The sequence below is a fragment of the Bufo gargarizans genome, chromosome 1, assembly GCF_014858855.1.
Source record: "Bufo gargarizans isolate SCDJY-AF-19 chromosome 1, ASM1485885v1, whole genome shotgun sequence".
Taxonomy (NCBI): domain Eukaryota; kingdom Metazoa; phylum Chordata; class Amphibia; order Anura; family Bufonidae; genus Bufo; species Bufo gargarizans.
Genome location: NC_058080.1, coordinates 253,632,243 through 253,650,543, shown reverse-complemented (window position 1 = coordinate 253,650,543; position 18,301 = coordinate 253,632,243).

Genomic DNA, 18,301 nt, shown 5'->3' with positions numbered 1-18,301 from the left:
ATAGTATAATTATAATAATTATCAGGTATTATAATTATTCTATTTATTTAAAAAAAAAGCAGTAATATAATCGCATAGCGAATTAAACTTAGCTGTCTCTATAGTCAACTTTCCTATATCATTGCTAGAATTAGCGAAATTGATGAATAGGTAGCTAAAATGAAGATGCAGAATACTTCGTTATCTTCGTTTTGTGGAATATGACGAATACATTCGTTATATTCGTTTTGTGGAATATGACGAATACATTCGTTATATTCGTTTTGTGGAATATAACGAATATATTCGTCAATTCGCTAATTCTACCAAGCCATTGAAGCCATATTCCATGCTTATGGAGCGTCCCCATCACCATGGGAACGACTCCATATACTAGAATGTACTGTCGGATTTCAGAATTACGTTGAAATCGCAATTCGATTTTTTCAAGTTATAATAATCGAATTTCGATTTTAACTTAGCACTGCTATATGCCATATTAGTTAGCCTAATATGGCATATAGCAGTGCTAAGTTAAAATCGAAATTCGATTATTATAACTTGAAAAAATCGAATTGCGATTTCAATAGGAGAGTAGCCTTTAAGTTAAAATCGAAATTTGATTATTTAAATCGCATATTAATCGCGATAACAAGAATAATGACGAATATTCGATTTCGACTAATATAAAACGAATATTCTATCGAATATTCGCGAATTTCGTCGAAATCGAATATGGCACCTGCCGCTCATCACTATTGCTAAATATTCATGTATGTGAATAAGAACTACATTGATACAAGTCAGGTGACTTGAGAAAGTTTCTGTGAGAGAACCGAAAAGTTGTCAAATTTCGACATGTGTGAATAAACTACACATTTTCTTATACTTCAAGGAGTGCTGCGGATTTTCTCTGTTGTCTGCCGTCCTGAATCGAGTGACCAGCGCGGGCACCTTACAGCTACAGCTGCATGTGAAGGGAGTGCTGCCTGACCTTTTCTATGGATATATTTATTTATATATATATATATATATATATATATATACTCTATAATCCGATTCAAATTACGAGGGGATGTATGTAATGGATGGGGCCTTTCACGGGAATACTGAATGATGTTTTCAGTTTAGGTAGACGAGATCTTTAAATGGCTTTTGTTTCAAGAGGTAGTGTGTTACCCCTACTATATCTGTACGGATTAGCAGCATTACTGTATATATACATTACAGAGTGTTGTAAAGAGAGAGACCAAAATCATGTAAGCATTGTACCTGGGCATAATCTTGCACTAAACTCTTTGACCCGATCAGAGTGTAGGCGCTTGAGGTTACACCTTTATTTTATATCGCTTCTTTTTTGTTCCAGATCACATATTTTTCATATAAATCTGACCGAAGAGACTGTATTATGGCCAGTTTCTCCTCTATGGTCCTATCATATCCCCGCACAAGAAATCGCTGATGGATAAAGATGAAAGCATATAGTCAAACCATTTTATGTATACCAGTTTTTAAACATATATCCCCCCAAAAATAATAAACCTCTTTAAAAGACAAATTTTACTTTTCATGTTACTGTTAAGAATCCTGATTGTATTGTGATTGTATGTGTGTGGGCTCTGACCAATCAGATATTGGCCAAGTCAGCTAAGATGTACCTGTTTTGTTAAGTGACGATACCGTATGGGTTGTAAACCGGTTCGCCTCGCCGGCGTGCACCCTGTGTAACACAAAATGAACTTGCAAAAACTTACGTTCAGACTAAGAAAGATCATGGACAAAAAATATAAACTATATACCTTATTTTCTGGCGTATAAAACGGCTGGGCGTATAAGACGACCCCCAACTTTTCCATTTAAAATATAGGGTTTGGGCTATACTCGCCATATAAGACTACCCCTGAATGCCCAGCCCTCCCTGTCTTCAAGACAATATTCTCCAGTTCAGGGAACTGACTGGGATCTGTGGATGGCACTGTTATGGGGAGGGGGATCTGTGAATGGCATTTTTATGGGGAGGGGGATCAGTGGATGACACTTCTATGGGAGGGGGATCAGAGGATGACACTGCTATGTGTGGATCTATGGATGACACTATATAGCATCTTATGCTATATGTGTCATCCACAGATCCACCCCATGACAGTGTCATCTACAGATCCCCCTCCCTATAACAGTGTCATCCACAGATCCTCCCTAAACAGTGCCATCCACAGATCTCCCTCCCCATAACAGTGCCATCCACAGATCCCCATCCCCATAACAGTGCCATCCACATACCCCCCCATGACAGTGCCATCCACAGAACCCCAAACCCATAACAGTGCTATCTACAGATCCCCCCATGACAATGCCACCCACAGATCTCCCTTCCCATAACAGTGCCATCCACAGATCCCCCTAAACAGTGCGATCCACAGATCCCATAACAGTGCCATCCACAGATCCCCCCTAAACAGTGCCATCCACAGACCCCCCACGACAGTGCCATCTACAGATCCCCCTCCCTATAACAGTGTCATCCACAGATCCCCCCTAAACAGTGCCATCCACAGATCACCGTCCCCATAACAGTGCCATCCTGAGATCCCCCTAAACAGTGCCATCCACAAATCCCCCTCCCCATAACAGTGCCATCAACAGATTCCCCTCCCCATAACAGTGTCATCCACAGATCCACCCCATAACAGTGCCACCCACAGATCTAGCTCCCTATTACAGTATCATCCACAGATCCCCCCTAAACAGTGCCATCCACAGATCCCCCTCCCATAACAGTATCATCCACAGATCCCCCCCTAAACAGTGCTATCCACAGATCCCCCCTCCCCATAACAGTGCCATCCACAGATCCCTCTCCCCGACACTCAGAGGAGTTTACATTTATTAACTGTAATCCATAACTTTAACTTTAAATCAGCACTCATCTCTTTACTAGGGTATCTTAATCTCAGCTCCGGTAACAGGCAGTGCGGGCGGCGCTCACTCACTGACATCACGCACCTGCGCCACCTAGTGGGAGGAGCATGCGCGTGACGTCAGTGAGTGAGCGCCGCCCGCACTGCTTGTTACCGGATCTGAGAGTAAGGTAGCCTAGTAAAGAGATGAGCGCTGATTTAAAGTTAAAGTTACGAATTACAGTTAATAAATGTATACTCCTCTGAGCGGCGGGGCCCTGTATATTCTAACCCTCAGGCAAGCGTCTCCGTCACCATGGGAACGCCTGAGGGCTAGAATCTACCATCGGATTTGAGTTTTCACGATCTCACTGAGATCGTGAAAACTCAGATCCGATGGTAAATTCGAACCCCCAGGCAAGTGTCCCCGTAAACCATGGGAACGCCTGGGGGTTCGAATATACCATCGGATCTGAGTATACCCGGCGTATAAGACTACCTCCGTCTTTTGAAAAGAATTTATAGTGTTAGAAAGTCGTCTTATACGCCTGTAAATACGGTATATTGTGTGTGTGTTATATAGTGTGTGGTATATATTTAGTGGCAGGAAAATTGATGTGCTATGTGCATGTGATAGAGTTTTTTAAGTGGACCATACAGGGAGTGCAGAATTATTAGGCAAGTTGTATTTTTGAGGATTCATTTTATTATTGAACAACAACCATGTTCTCAATGAACCCAAAAAACTCATTAATATCAAAGCTGAATATTTTTGGAAGTCGTTTTTAGTTTGTTTTTAGTTTTAGCTATTTTAGGGGGATATCTGTGTGTGCAGGTGACTATTACTGTGCATAATTATTAGGCAACTTAACAAAAAACAAATATATACCAATTTCAATTATTTATTTTTACCAGTGAAACCAATATAACATCTCATCATTCACAAATATACATTTCTGACATTCAAAAACAAAACAAAAACAAATCAGTGTATGTAGGAAGACTGAGCACTCGCCAGCTGGACCAATTAGAGACCAATAACAGATAATATGTAGCAATATAATTTATTGTTTATATATAGCCCTAAATCTATAATGCAGTAAGATCAATAACAATATAATACCTAAAAAACAATTAATGTTCAAATGTAATAAATACACCTATAGTATAATGCAGTGATATAAATATAGCTTGAGCAATACTAAAAGTCCTAAAAAAGAGGGCAGATATTAGCGAAGTATAAAAACATATATGGGTAGTTGAGATCGTCAGTGAATATTTGGTAAACTACTGATCAGTTCAGTGAATGCGCCAGATATAGTGTCGGATAGTCAGAGTTAGGATATTCAGTGAGTATTCGGTAAACCACTGATCAGTACAATGAGTGCGCCAGATATAATGTCCGATAATCAAAGCGGGTAAGTGTCCCTGTGTTTGGAGGAATCAGTTCACTTGATGTAAGATACTTTGATCAATGTGACCAGATGAACGTACAGTCAGTGGATATGATACACCTGTTATTTGCCGTCTGATGTGAGTATAGCCGTGGCGTCCCACGAGGCTTACTGTATCAGATTCGGCAGTACCTGGGTCTAGTCGCTTGCTTGAGGTGGTTCGGATGATCATGTAGCTCTCAACATGAGGAATCTCCTGGTGATGTTCACCGATACTGCAAGCCTGGACCTGGTTAGTGATTAGCAAGGTGTTTCCTCCACATTAGCAAGAAGTTGCAATTCCGGCAAAGTTAAAGTCCAGTTGTCGGAATGTTGGGGTCTCGTAAGTGTTCATCAGCTGATGTCCGAGGTATACAGAAACCAAACGCGTTTCGGGGTCCTTTCCTGGCCCCTTCCTCAGTGGTGGTCTGTAAGAGGGTTTTGATCCCCTTTTTATACCCAACATCCCTTAAGGTGAGCTGAAGCAAAAACAAAAATGTGGATTTTGAATCTGGTCACATGGAAACTCTGGCATGGAGCAATCTGAGTGATTGTTCTTTTTATAGGAAAAAAGTATTTTCAAGTATTGTGCTGAGAGTCAGTTTTAGCGATCCTATTATCTGGCGTTTCTCAATTGAGTCCCGTTCTTATTATGCAATAATTTTCATATGTTTTATCATTTATAAAACGCAGATGCGGTTCTTTCAATGCATATGCGTTTTGTTGTCCCCTATATATATAGGTGCAAATATATTTATAGGTGCAAGTTATATTGGTTTTCATTAATTTTACATCTTAAAATACAGTATATAGTTTTATAAATAGATATAAATATAAAAATGATCAAAGTATCTTACATCAAGTGAACTGATTCCTCCAAACACAGGGACACTTACCCGCTTTGATTATCGGACATTATATCTGGCGCACTCATTGTACTGATCAGTTGTTTACCGAATACTCACTGAATATCCTAACTCTGACTATCGGACACTATATCTGGCGCATTCACTGAACTGATCAGTAGTTTACCAAATATTCACTGACGATCTCAACTACCCATATATGTTTTTATACTTCGCTAATATCTGCCCTCTTTTTTAGGACTTTTAGTATTGCTCAAGCTATATTTATATCACTGCATTATACTATAGGTGTATTTATTACATTTGAACATTAATTGTTTTTTAGGTATTATATTGTTATTGATCTTACTGCATTATAGATTTAGGGCTATATATAAACAATAAATTATATTGCTACATATTATCTGTTCTTGGTCTCTAATTGGTCCAGCTGGCGAGTGCTCAGTCTTCCTACATACTCTTATATTCTATCCTATTTATGACTGGGTGAGTCATATCAGACTTAGTAGCACCCATTTCCACAACCGTATACAGAGTGAGCCACCATACTTTGATTATAAAACAAATCAGTGACCAATATAGCCACCTTTCTTTGCAAGGACACTCAAAAGCCTGCCATCCATGGATTCTGTCAGTGTTTTGATCTGTTCACCATCAACATTGCGTGCAGCAGCAACCACAGCCTCCCAGACACTGTTCAGAGAGGTGTACTGTTTTCCCTCCTTGTAAATCTCACATTTGATGATGGACCACAGGTTCTCAATGGGGTTCAGATCAGGTGAACAAGGAGGCCATGTCATTAGATTTTCTTCTTTTATACCCTTTCTTGCCAGCCACGCTGTGGAGTACTTGGACGCGTGTGATGGAGCATTGTCCTGCATGAAAATCATGTTTTTCTTGAAGGATGCAGACTTCTTCCTGTACCACTGCTTGAAGAAGGTGTCTTCCAGAAACTGGCAGTAGGACTGGGAGTTGAGCTTGACTCCATCCTCAACCCGAAAAGGCCCCACAAGCTCATCTTTGATGATACCAGCCCAAACCAGTACTCCACCTCCACCTTGCTGGCGTCTGAGTCGGACTGGAGCTCTCTGCCCTTTACCAATCCAGCCACGAGCCCATCCATCTGGCCCATCAAGACTCACTCTCATTTCATCAGTCCATAAAACCTTAGAAAAATCAGTCTTGAGATATTTCTTGGCCCAGTCTTGACGTTTCAGCTTGTGTGTCTTGTTCAGTGGTGGTCGTCTTTCAGCCTTTCTTACCTTGGCCATGTCTCTGAGTATTGCACACCTTGTGCTTTTGGGCACTCCAGTGATGTTGCAGCTCTGAAATATGGCCAAACTGGTGGCAAGTGGCATCTTGGCAGCTGCACGCTTGACTTTTCTCAGTTCATGGGCAGTTATTTTGCGCCTTGGTTTTTCCACACGCTTCTTGCAACCCTGTTGACTATTTTGAATGAAACGCTTGATTGTTCAATGATCACGCTTCAGAAGCTTTGCAATTTTAAGAGTGCTGCATCCCTCTGCAAGATATCTCACTATTTTTGACTTTTCTGAGCCTGTCTTTTGACCCATTTTGCCAAAGGAAAGGAAGTTGCCTAATAATTATGCACACCTGATATAGGGTGTTGATGTCATTAGACCACACCTCTTCTCATTACAGAGATGCACATCACCTAATATGCTTAATTGGTAGTAGGCTTTCGAGCCTATACAGCTTGGAGTAAGACAACATGCATAAAGAGGATGATGTGGTCAAAATACTCATTTGCCTAATAATTCTGCACTCCCTGTACATACATACTACTAACATTGTGCGCAGAAGAAACAAGAATGCTAATTGCGCCAATCAGTAATATATACTCTTACCAGTTTAAATGTGTTTAATTGAATTTACGGAAAAAATAATATTGTATCAATATGGATAATATTCGCATCTACGAATATTTGCAAATTCGAGATCTATAGAACATTCATTGCGCTGCATGCAATATGTACAAAAACAACATATAGGCTTTAGGCCTCATGCACACGGCCATTGTTTGATTCTGTTCCGCAAATTGTGGATCCGTTGTTCTGTTGTCTGTTGCCGTTTTTGTTTCCATTGTGTTTTCGTGTGTCTTTCGTTTTGTTTTTGTGGACCGCTAACCACGAACCGCAAAAAAAAAAAAGGTGGCCATTTTCTGTAGTCTTTACAGGGTACAGAGTGTTGTTGGCTTCCTTGGCTTTGCTGATCTTTGATTCTCAGTTTGCGTCTTGGATTCACCATGGCGGATAACTCTGAGGAAGAGGTCGTACTGCACTGGCTTATTTCTCGTCGATGGGGACAGCGCTCCCTTTTGTTGGACAAGGAACCGAGTAGAGGGCGGCGATTTTGGGTGCATCCCATTGTTTCCCAACACTACCGGAAAGGACACTTTCATACCCTCTACCAAGATCTTCGGCAGCATCCAGAGAAGTTTTTTTTCGTTCTGTCGGATGTCAGTGTCTAAATTTGATAGCTTGCTGTCGTCTCTACGTACTGTCCTTACCTTCATATGAGGCGCAGCATTTCTCCTGAGGAAAGACTCATCGTCACGTTGAGGTAAGCAATATCTTACTTTTATAGTTAAAACAGTAATGTGCACTGCTTCTGTCATGAGGAACATGTTTGAGAAAATGGTTGGTGTTAGACATATACTAATGTTTGCTGAAGTTACCTTTCTTTGTCCATAATCTGTTTGTACCATTGTACAATTTTAATTTTTTGGGGTAAATCACTGAGACCTAAGATGGCAAGATCAAAGGTAGTCATGTATTTTAAACAGGTTTTCCTTTTGTGTTTGCCTAACGTAATCATCATGTAGAGTGTTCAAATCATCCTTAATTTGGCCATACATTCTGCATGGAAATGGCGTAAACACAGTTGGTGTAACATAGCTTGTAGGAGTACTGCCCACACCCCAATTGCTGCTGCTAGTGTTTTGTTCATTCACACAAAATCATATTGGAAATGTTGTTATTTGTGAATGGACATTGATTGTTTAAACACATTTCATATAAAACATTAGAGGAATCATGTATTGCATGTTCCTTTTTTTTAGCTGCTTACTGATTTTATATTTTTTTTTTCTCTACAGATTCCTTGCAACTGGGAACTCTTTTGCATCCCTGCATTTTGAGTTTCTATTGGGAGCCTCCACAATTTCTCGGATTGTGTGTCACACTTGCCATGTCATCTGGCATCAACTCCGAGAGACGGTGATGCCACAGCCCAAGGCAGATGCTCAGGGCTTCAATAGTTCTGCGCAGTTTCCCAACTGCATCGGGGCAATGGATGGCAAGCACATCCGTGTGAAGAAGCCTCCTCACTCAGGGACCCATTTCTTCAATTATAAACAATATTTTTCAGTAGTGCTTATGGCAGTTGCTGACAGTAACTACCGGTTTATAATGGTTGATATTGGGTCCTATGGAAGCACTGCTGATGCTCGCTTCTTTAGTGCTTCTAGAATCAGTGAGCGGCTTCGTGCCAACCAGCTTGCCCTGCCCGAGTCCAGAACACTGCCCGGATATGCAGGTCCGCCTGCTCCATTTTTCATCGTGGCGGATGAAGGGTTTGCATTGACTCACCATGTTATGCGGCCCTTCCCAAAGTGTGGTTTGGATGTCAGAAGGCGTAACTACCGGTTGACTTGTGCCCGTCGGTTTGTTGAGTGCGCTTTCGGAATACTCTCTAGAAAGTGGAGAATCCAAATGCCTAAAAATGCACTCCTAAAAGATACTCATTGGAATTTGGGCCCCTTTGCGCACCTAGACTGCAAAAAAGTGTCACACATGTGGTATCGCCGTACTCAGGAGAAGTAGGGAAATGTGTTTTGGGGTGTATTTTTACATATACCCATGCTGGGTGAGATAAATATCTCTGTAAACTAATGATTTTGTAAGAGAAAAAAATAAATAACATTTTCCACTAACTTGTGCCAATAAAAAAAATATTCTAGGAACTCACCATGCCCCTCACGGAATACCTTGGGGTGTCTTCTTTCCAAAATGGGGTCACTTATGGGGTATTTATACTGCCCTGGCATTTTAGGGGCCCTAAAGCGTGAGAAGAAGTCTGGAATATAAATGTCTAAAAATTTTACGCATTTGGATTCCGTGAGGGGTATGGTGAGTTCATGTGAGATTTTATTTTTTGTCACAAGTTAGTGGAATATTAGACTTTGCAAGAAAAAACAAAATAACAAAATAAAATTCCGCTAACTTGTGCCCAAAAAAAAATCTTCTATGAACTCGCCATGCACCTCAAAAATTATCTTTATAGCGCCGCTGCGATTTTACTGTGTTTTTGCAGTAATCAAAAAAAAAAATTCTGTCACTGCGGTGGGGCAGACTGAACGCAAGTGTGAGCACAAGATCAGGCCTGATCGGGCGAACACTGCGTTTTTTGTAGAGCCTATAGAACATGTCCTATTTAATTGCGGACAAGAAAAGGCATTTTCTATATAGTTCTGGCAATGTGCGGATCCGTAAAATACGGAAAGCACATTGCCGGTGTCCGTGTTTTGCAGATCCGCGGTGTCCGTGTTTTGCGGATCCACGAATCCGCGGATCCGCAAAACACATACGGACATCTGAATGGAGCCTTACAGGGGGGTGATCAATGACAGGGTAGTGATCAGGGGTTAATAAGGGGTTATTATGTGATGGGGGGGTGTAGTGTAGTGTAGTGTGGTGATTGGTGCTACTTATTACAGAGCTGCCTGTGTCCTCTGGTGGTCGATCCAAGCAAAAGGGACCACCAGAGGACCAGGTAGCAGGTATATCAGACGCTGTTAACAAAACAGCGTCTGATATACCTTTCAAGGACTGAAAAAAAATGATCACCGCTGGCAGGCTGTAGATCCACTGGTTTACTGTCCGATCCTGTAAACGTGCGCTCCTGTGTTCGCGTGTTCACAGGAAATCTTGCTTCTCGCGAGATAACGCGCCGGCGCGTCCAAGAGGAATAACCCGGCCGCCCGCAGGACGCAACCCTGCGTTGGGCGGTCGGGTAGTGATTAAAGGACAATATAATTAAAAAACATGTTTATGAAAGTAATCTTTTATAAACATCTTTATTCTTTTTGCTATATGGCTCCAAAAACCTTCTAATACCTCAAGTACAGATTATGACTTTTCCTATGATATGATTATAAATAAAGTGATATTACTTGAAGTATGGTGTGTGTCTCTATTATGTAGAAAAAATTTGTAATGTTATAATGTGTCTCACAAGCAATAACATAACACACTGAAAATATCTTCTTCCACATGGATCCCTAGAACATCATATTGTTTGGTTCAAACATATTATTCCATACAAAGTTGATGGTGGATAATGTAAATTCCAGTCGGTTATTTATTATTATTATACTCCAACTACTTATTATTTTGAAAAATGTCTGCCTTTTGTCGTGAATAATATGATGTTCTACTTATCCAGGTACAAACACATCTTTGGAGTGGCCCCCATTACTTTTTACTATATAATCTTTATTCATTCTTCACAACCAAAAAGAGTGAGTTGTGTGGTGAGCCCTGTTCCTTTTTTTTTATTTTTAGGGAGACCCACTATCCTTGAAGTTTATAAAGAATCACAGACAAATGCCTTTTTTTGGACTCAAATTTTAGTGAAACCGAAGCCCACCCAAACCAATAATACACACAAATCTTGTATACAATAAATGAACATAAAAGAAAATAAATAATTATTGCAATATATTAATAATTTTTTATAAATCCAACAATTCCCAAGTGAATGGGCCGGGGTTATAAGATGTGACGGGCTGACGTGCCTCAGGTCGTTGGGCCACAGTTGGAAAAGGGGCCACAGAACGAGAATGGGCTGGGGGTTGGAAAGGGTCTTGGGACCAGCCAAAAGGCTGGCCAGAACAAGGTGGGCCATAGGGTGGTTTTTGGGGGTAGCTGGGGGCATGGTGTGAGGGTTGCGCCATGTTTTGGAGACGCATATAATTCAATTGGGACAGTATATCTCCTGGGTTTGGAGCCGAAAACATTTCAAATAGGATCGCCACTGAGGCTATACATAAATTATGTCTCAAATTTGTAACATGCCTCAATAACCGCATAATCCCCCTCAACAACGCTTCCTCTTGGCCCTCACTCCTCCTCTGGGTTAGGAACTGAATAACCCGGGCATCAATCATTTCACGAGTTACTAGCCCAGAGGAAGACTGGCAGCCACTCCACCTTGGCCTGGCCTGACGCTGCGGTGAGGTATGAGGACTCCCTTCTGTAAGCACGCCACTTGCCATGGCCGCTTGTGAGGGCTCTGCAGCTGGCGTGGGTGCCAGACTTATTTGTGGAGAAAATACAAGTGGAGTTTCTTCTCCTCCCAAGTCAGAGTCCCCCTGTTCTTCCAGGCTGTCCACAGTACTGTATTGCATAATTAAAAAATATATATATATTAATGTATGCTAAAAAATTTCATAATAAACACACAAAATCATTATTGCAAACATACTGCAGTATGTCTATTATATAAGGTGAAGCAGCATAGATTTCAAAAGGAAACCTAATCGTAAAGTTTCACCTTTAACATTAAGTACACCTAGCATGAATAAACCATTATGGAACTGTTGCTTTGGACAGTGTGCAAATATCGAACGAAAAAATCAAAAGCCTACTGGACCTTGACACATAGTGGAGCTAACCAAGTGCTGATTTTCTGTCCGTGTATATCTAGCCAGCTCAACCTGCGGCCATCAAGCTGTTGCTAAAGTTCAACTCACATCATTTCCAGACAAGCTACATCTATCAGCCTACACCAGTTCATGGTGGGAGATGCATGTTTGTAACAGCTGGAAGGACGCACGTTGAGCATCCCTGGTGTATCTAAAAAAAAGGCAGATGTAAATTGTCATTGTTTGAAATAGTTTGGAACCAGTCATTTAAAGATCGTCAGGATTCACACTGGCGTTGCGGATGGTGACCGGATGGTTCCCGGATGCATTGATGGTAAGTCGTGTGAGTGCGCATGCAATTTAGGTCTGTTTTGCCAGCGATTGTGTTGCGTTGATAAGAAACTATATGTTGGACCCAGACCCAAATACAGACTTCTTCACTCAAGAAGTTGGGGTTTGTTTTCCATGTAGGCTCTATTTCATTATTTTCACCTTATAACATGGTTATAAGGTTCAATAATTAGATTCTTAAAACAGACTGCTTAGTACCATGTGCATTCAGGGGATACAAAAAATAAACATCCACTTGATGACGCATACTACATCGTCATCGTCCTTCTTTGAAGAGCTGTCAAAGGACCTTTGTTGACATAATCCCACTCACCAGGTGGTGAGCGCAATTATGTCACCAAATGTTCTTTGCCAAGTTCTCAAAGAATAAGCAAGAAGAATAGACGGTTTACGCAATCAAGTGAATGTGTTGATTTTTTGGACTACAGTTATATAAAACAGCAATACACATTTTAGTAAGCATTCTATATTTAGAATGCTATCATTTTCAACTCTTACCATGTTGTGAGGGAAATTGAACAAAAAAAGGGATTAGACCCCTTGCAAACGAGCGTTCCTCACGCAGGAAATCCGATACGGAGCTTCCGCCATGACCTCCCCGCACTGCCGTGGTCACATAGCATTCTATTGATTTATGATGCTAGGTAACCCTTAACAGTTCAGGAATGTATTGGATTAGACTGGCAGCATTATTATGCCAGTGTTCTACTATGCATTACAGAAGTGTAAAGGGTTAACATAGCATCATAAATGTATAAAATGCTATGTGACCCCGGCAGTGCTGGAAGGTCAGTGCGGAAGCTCCATAGTAGACTCGCTGTGGGATGAACGCTCATCTGCAACGCGCCTTAGCCTTTATTAATGGGGTCCAACATTGCTCATCACTATCATCTCCTAGCAACCATGCATGAAATTTACACTATATATATATATATATATATATACGCACTTTTCTGGGAATGCTTGCGGATTTCACACAGAACAATTCATTTCTATGGGGCCTGCGTTGCAATAAAAATGCATGATATTACAGCATGCTGCCATTTTCACATAACGCACAAGTGGTGCATGAAAATCACTGCTTATCATTGAAGTGAAAGGGTCCAGATTCTTTGCGGGTGCAATGCTTTCACTGCACGCATTGCACCTATGTTGAATTTGAGACTGTCTGAAAGTGTGCAATAGTGGTTTTAATGTTTAATTTGTTTGAAGCAAACATTTCACCTAGCTAAAAAAAAAAAAAAAAAACACAAACATCGTATATAGCACACCAAACCTGCAATAAAAGGTCTACTATATATAGTCTAACAGTGGGCAATGACATATATAACAGTTCAATAAAGTTTATCTAAAAAAAAAATAAAAAAACTTACGGCCTCAAGTCCATCACCGGCCTGAGAAATTGAAGCTGGGACGAGTACAAATATGGTCTTTTTTTTGTTGACCTGTCGCCACTGCGGCCCCTTTCGTTACACTCCTGCCTAAATTGGTCACAGCAGCTATTCCAGCAGGTCTTAGTTTTTTTCACTGTGAAAGCATCAAACAATAAAAACACTTATTGTACAAATTACAATAAAACCTGTCAAAAAAAAAAAACACACAAAATGAAGTGCAAAAAAAAATTGCTAATAAACAATACAAAAAGGGGAGAATACACAGCACATGGTACACTAGGGCAGGTGTGGCTATCCTCTTTTTCTATTAATCCAGGAAGGATGAGATTATTTGTGCTAGGCCTTTGTAACAAAATACTTTATGATATGTGAAGTACACATATGTTTGCCCATCAATTCAAATAGGGTCACATGCGTCACCAAAAAAAATAAAACACATGCTGGGTATACAGTACTACTATGGGCAGTAGGTAAGGTAAGGACAGCCATTAAAACATGTTGTTGTGAGGTAAAAAGTGCCTTAACAAACCAACAAACATGTACATACCACTACAGAATTAAGCCTTGCTACAAAAGGGACATGAATCTGAACTGTAAGTACTAGCAACATCATTAAGAACAACACAGGGCCAAGACACAACTACATATTTGACAGGGAGAAGTATGCTAACAACTGTACCGATTGGGGGGAAAAAAAGGTGAATATTCTAAATAACGAATATATTTGCTATATTGCTATATATTCGTTTTTTCGAATATTCGGCATATTCTAAAACAAGAATATATAGCAGTATAGTGAATATTCGCTAAATACAAATATAGAGCAATTTAGCTAATATAGTGCTATAATCTTTTTTTATAAGTCTTATTTATTTTTTCTCTTTTGAACTTCAGATTTGGAAAAAATTGACACTATAAAAAAAAAGATTATAGCACTATATTAGCTTAGCTAAAGTGCTCTGTTTGTATTTTCTCGAATATTTGCTATAATAATATATATTCTTGCTTTAGAATATGATGAATATACTTAAAATGAATATATAGCACTATATTTACTACTATATATTATTTTTTGATCAACTTCGCATTACGCGATTTTTACATTTTAGATTAATCGCAATCGTGAAAATAATCTCAAATACGAAAATTCCCGAATATGAAACGAATATTCTAGCAAATATTCGCAAAATATTGCGAATTCGAATATGGGACCTGCCGCTCATCACTTCTTCTAACCTCTGTCACGGGAGGGATCGTGACACTAGGTGTACTTGAGCCGATCATTGTGAATTGCAAGATGCAAACCTAGTCTCATGACTGTGCTGAAAACCCATGTATAAAGGGAATGTGTAGTGTCATGGTATACATATTTCTAGGACTTAATGAGTTTTTTATTTCCTATGTCCTATCTTTATAATTAAAATTCTTTAAATCCTGAGCCTCACAATAGACTGACCATTGCCGTTTTGTAGAGATCACTTGTCTGCAGTTATTTCATTAACATGGGAGAGAGAGACAGAGATAAGGTCACAGATCACTACTTCCCCTCCTGTATTGTTTCCTCTGTACAGGGAAGAAGTTGTGCCTAAAACACTGTCATAGAAGTCAATAGGGGTCATTTATTATAACCCCACTACAAAAGAAATTGACATAAAAAAATTCACCTGCATACATTTTGCTGCCTTTTAAAGGCCAGATCACTTAAATGTTGGTTTCCACGCCATCCTTCCCACTGGGGAATGGGGGATGTGGGGCCATCAGCCTCAGCAAATTCACTATCATTTACTCCACTTTCCTTGTGTAAATGACAACTGAAATCTACTGCAGCTAGAATTTTATCTAGGTGTACAGGCTGCAGGAGGGTGTGCTTAATTTATGACAAGACCTGCTCCTAGTCATGAATTAAGTGCATCCTCCGGCAGCACAGAGGATATCAAAAACCAGTGTAAAACCCCCAATGGCAGTCAAAGACCGGGGTTTTATGCTGGCCTTTGATCTCCTGCGCTGCTGGTGGATGCGCTTAATTTATAAATCATATTTAGTCTACAGGTTCTTATGGCCAACAAGGATACTGTAAAGAAAATCAATGTTGTTAGCTAAATACGTAGAGGAAATAAGAAACAAAAAATAAAAAATAAAGAAGAGAAAAAAAAGGATTATATTTCAACAAAGCCCAAACATGTTTTCTTTTTTTTTATTGATTAGTCTCTACTGATTTCACCTAAGACTTAAACCACTAAAAAAAGATAATAGCATAAATTGTGTAACACCGTGCACTTCTCAGAGTGAATTTGCCAATGTTTCCCTAATAAGCTGTAATAAACAGTTAAATTACCAGTGAATATTTTAAAAGGAATTACATTAACTAAATTCTCTGAGAATTATACAGCTCAATTCTTCATCCAGTCTCTCACTTTATTAATAAGATCCCGGTTATGTGAGAACATCAATAGCAACATTTCTATGCGGCCTATAAGAAGAAGTCCCAATCTCATTAAGAACAGCTTCCCTAGCATGGGCAATCTGTCAGGCAGTCAAATTAATATGTGTGCGAATAGGGATGAAACTTCCACCTTAATTTAAAATGTCTCTCTGTGTATTATTACATTAATTCTTTCTGGCAAAATGATAGCAGAGAGCTCCAGCGCCATCGACAATTTAAATGTGCTATGTACATTTCTATAGCTGGTTCATACTGAGCTCTCAGTCAAGGGATCGCCTTGGTGCCCACACCAATAAATCACAGCACAGTTTTCATTCAAATCCTTTTAAAAATCTACTCCACATCCAGTTCACCTGACATGCCACCTATTATCCACAGCACTGCATAAATGGGTCAAATACCCTGGAAAAGTTTTTCCATAGAGGACCTCTCTACTAATCAGTCATAATCAGTTATGGTACATTAAACTCAATTATTACACATCCTGAAACTGAACTCCTAACATATTAAGAACTAATGGATCCCAATTCTGTTTATGAACGAGATATTGTATTCTAGTCATGTAGGGTGTAGGATTGTAAGTGGTGGCTACTCCTAAAAGTCATATCATCTAAAAGGAAGCATAAATTCAAGTGTCATTTCACAGTTGAAATCTAAATATAGTGGTGCAATTAATGGAATAATTTTGTAAATGATTTGCTTTACCCTTTTAGTACCCATTTTGTATTATATCTTCCGCCGTATATAGTCATTAGAGATGAGTGAATTTCTCAAAGATTTGATTCGGCCAATGCGCCAAATTTTTCTAAAAAATTTGGTTCGGTCCGAAATTATTCATGGCGAATCGCATTGAAAACGGCTATTTCCTGGCTTCAGAGAGCCTCATAGGGAGTCTGCTGTGATAGTGAAACAATACTGTTAGTCAATAAATACTACAAGAAAATGTAGACTGGCACATTCTTATTTATAGTCATAGGTGCATATCCATAAAGCAAACATGGTTGATAAAAAAAAAAAAAAGGGCTGCACACACATAAGCAGTAAAGCTGAGAAATGGGGATCATTACAAATCCAAGTGGTACCATACCTACTACAAATGGATCAATGGAAGCTTCTAGCGCACATCTTGATCAAACTTGTGTCGGGCCCATCTACCAAGCGTCAAGGTGGCTTCCGCAGACGGGTCCCTATCACTAATATACAGCCTCTCTTTGACCTATCCAAGTCCACATCCTCAGGGCAGTGTAGGAATCAGCCACATTCGCAATTTGCTCAGAACCCCCAGGCAGATGGGTGCTTGCTCAGTCTAAAAGAGGAGCTACCCTCAATAAATACTACAAGAATACTCCCTGCAGTGGAGGCTGAGGACATGATGGAGGAGGCAGAGGCAGACATTGTTGCAGGGCCAACAGCGTGAAAACATGCAGGTGGAAGCGGCATCACCTGGCCAAGTTGCTGGTGTGGCTGTGCAGGAACCACATTCACCCAATGGGCCATAAAGGACATGTATTGTCCCTGACTGTAGTTATAGCTCCACACATCGATGCTGTTTAGGACTCTCCACCTCGGCTTGGCACAAGCCCTCAGTTCTCTGAAAGGTGCAGAATCCACCACTTGGAAAGGGAGGGACTGCAGCACCAGCAACTTGACCAAAAGCACATTCAGCTTCTGCGCCACTGGATGAGTACACGCATACTGTTGTCTCTTGGCAATTACTTCAGTGATCGATTGCTGACGGAATGACTGATGAGGAGAAGGAGCAGGAGCATCAGGACCAGCAGATGATGGGAAGGACAGACAGCTCCATTCAGCTAAGGTGGTCGAGCCTTGACTGCCTGAAATTGGGTGCATGCCACTGGGTGATGCAGCAGTTGCTGCGGCAGGCTGGACCACCACATCAGAGCCATGGTTCTCCCAGGCCACTTTATGGTGACGCTGCATATGTTCACGCAGGGCCATGGTGCCAACATTGGCACCCTGGCCACGCTTCATCTTCTGCACATAGATCCAGCAAATGGCCATGTTCACCTCCTCCGGTGGCTTAACAAAAAACTGCCACTCCACCGTGTAGGTGATTTTACCCTCAACACTGACTGCTACCACTACTTTCCAACCAGGTATGCTCCTGTGAAGCGGGTGGTCTACCCCGGGCAAGTTTTGCTCCCCACCTGCCACGCTAGCAACTTGCTGGTTCTGCCGCTGCCTCACGGGCAAGCTGCCACCCTCTTCTCCCGATGATGATGATGTCCCTAATTCACTCGACTACCAATT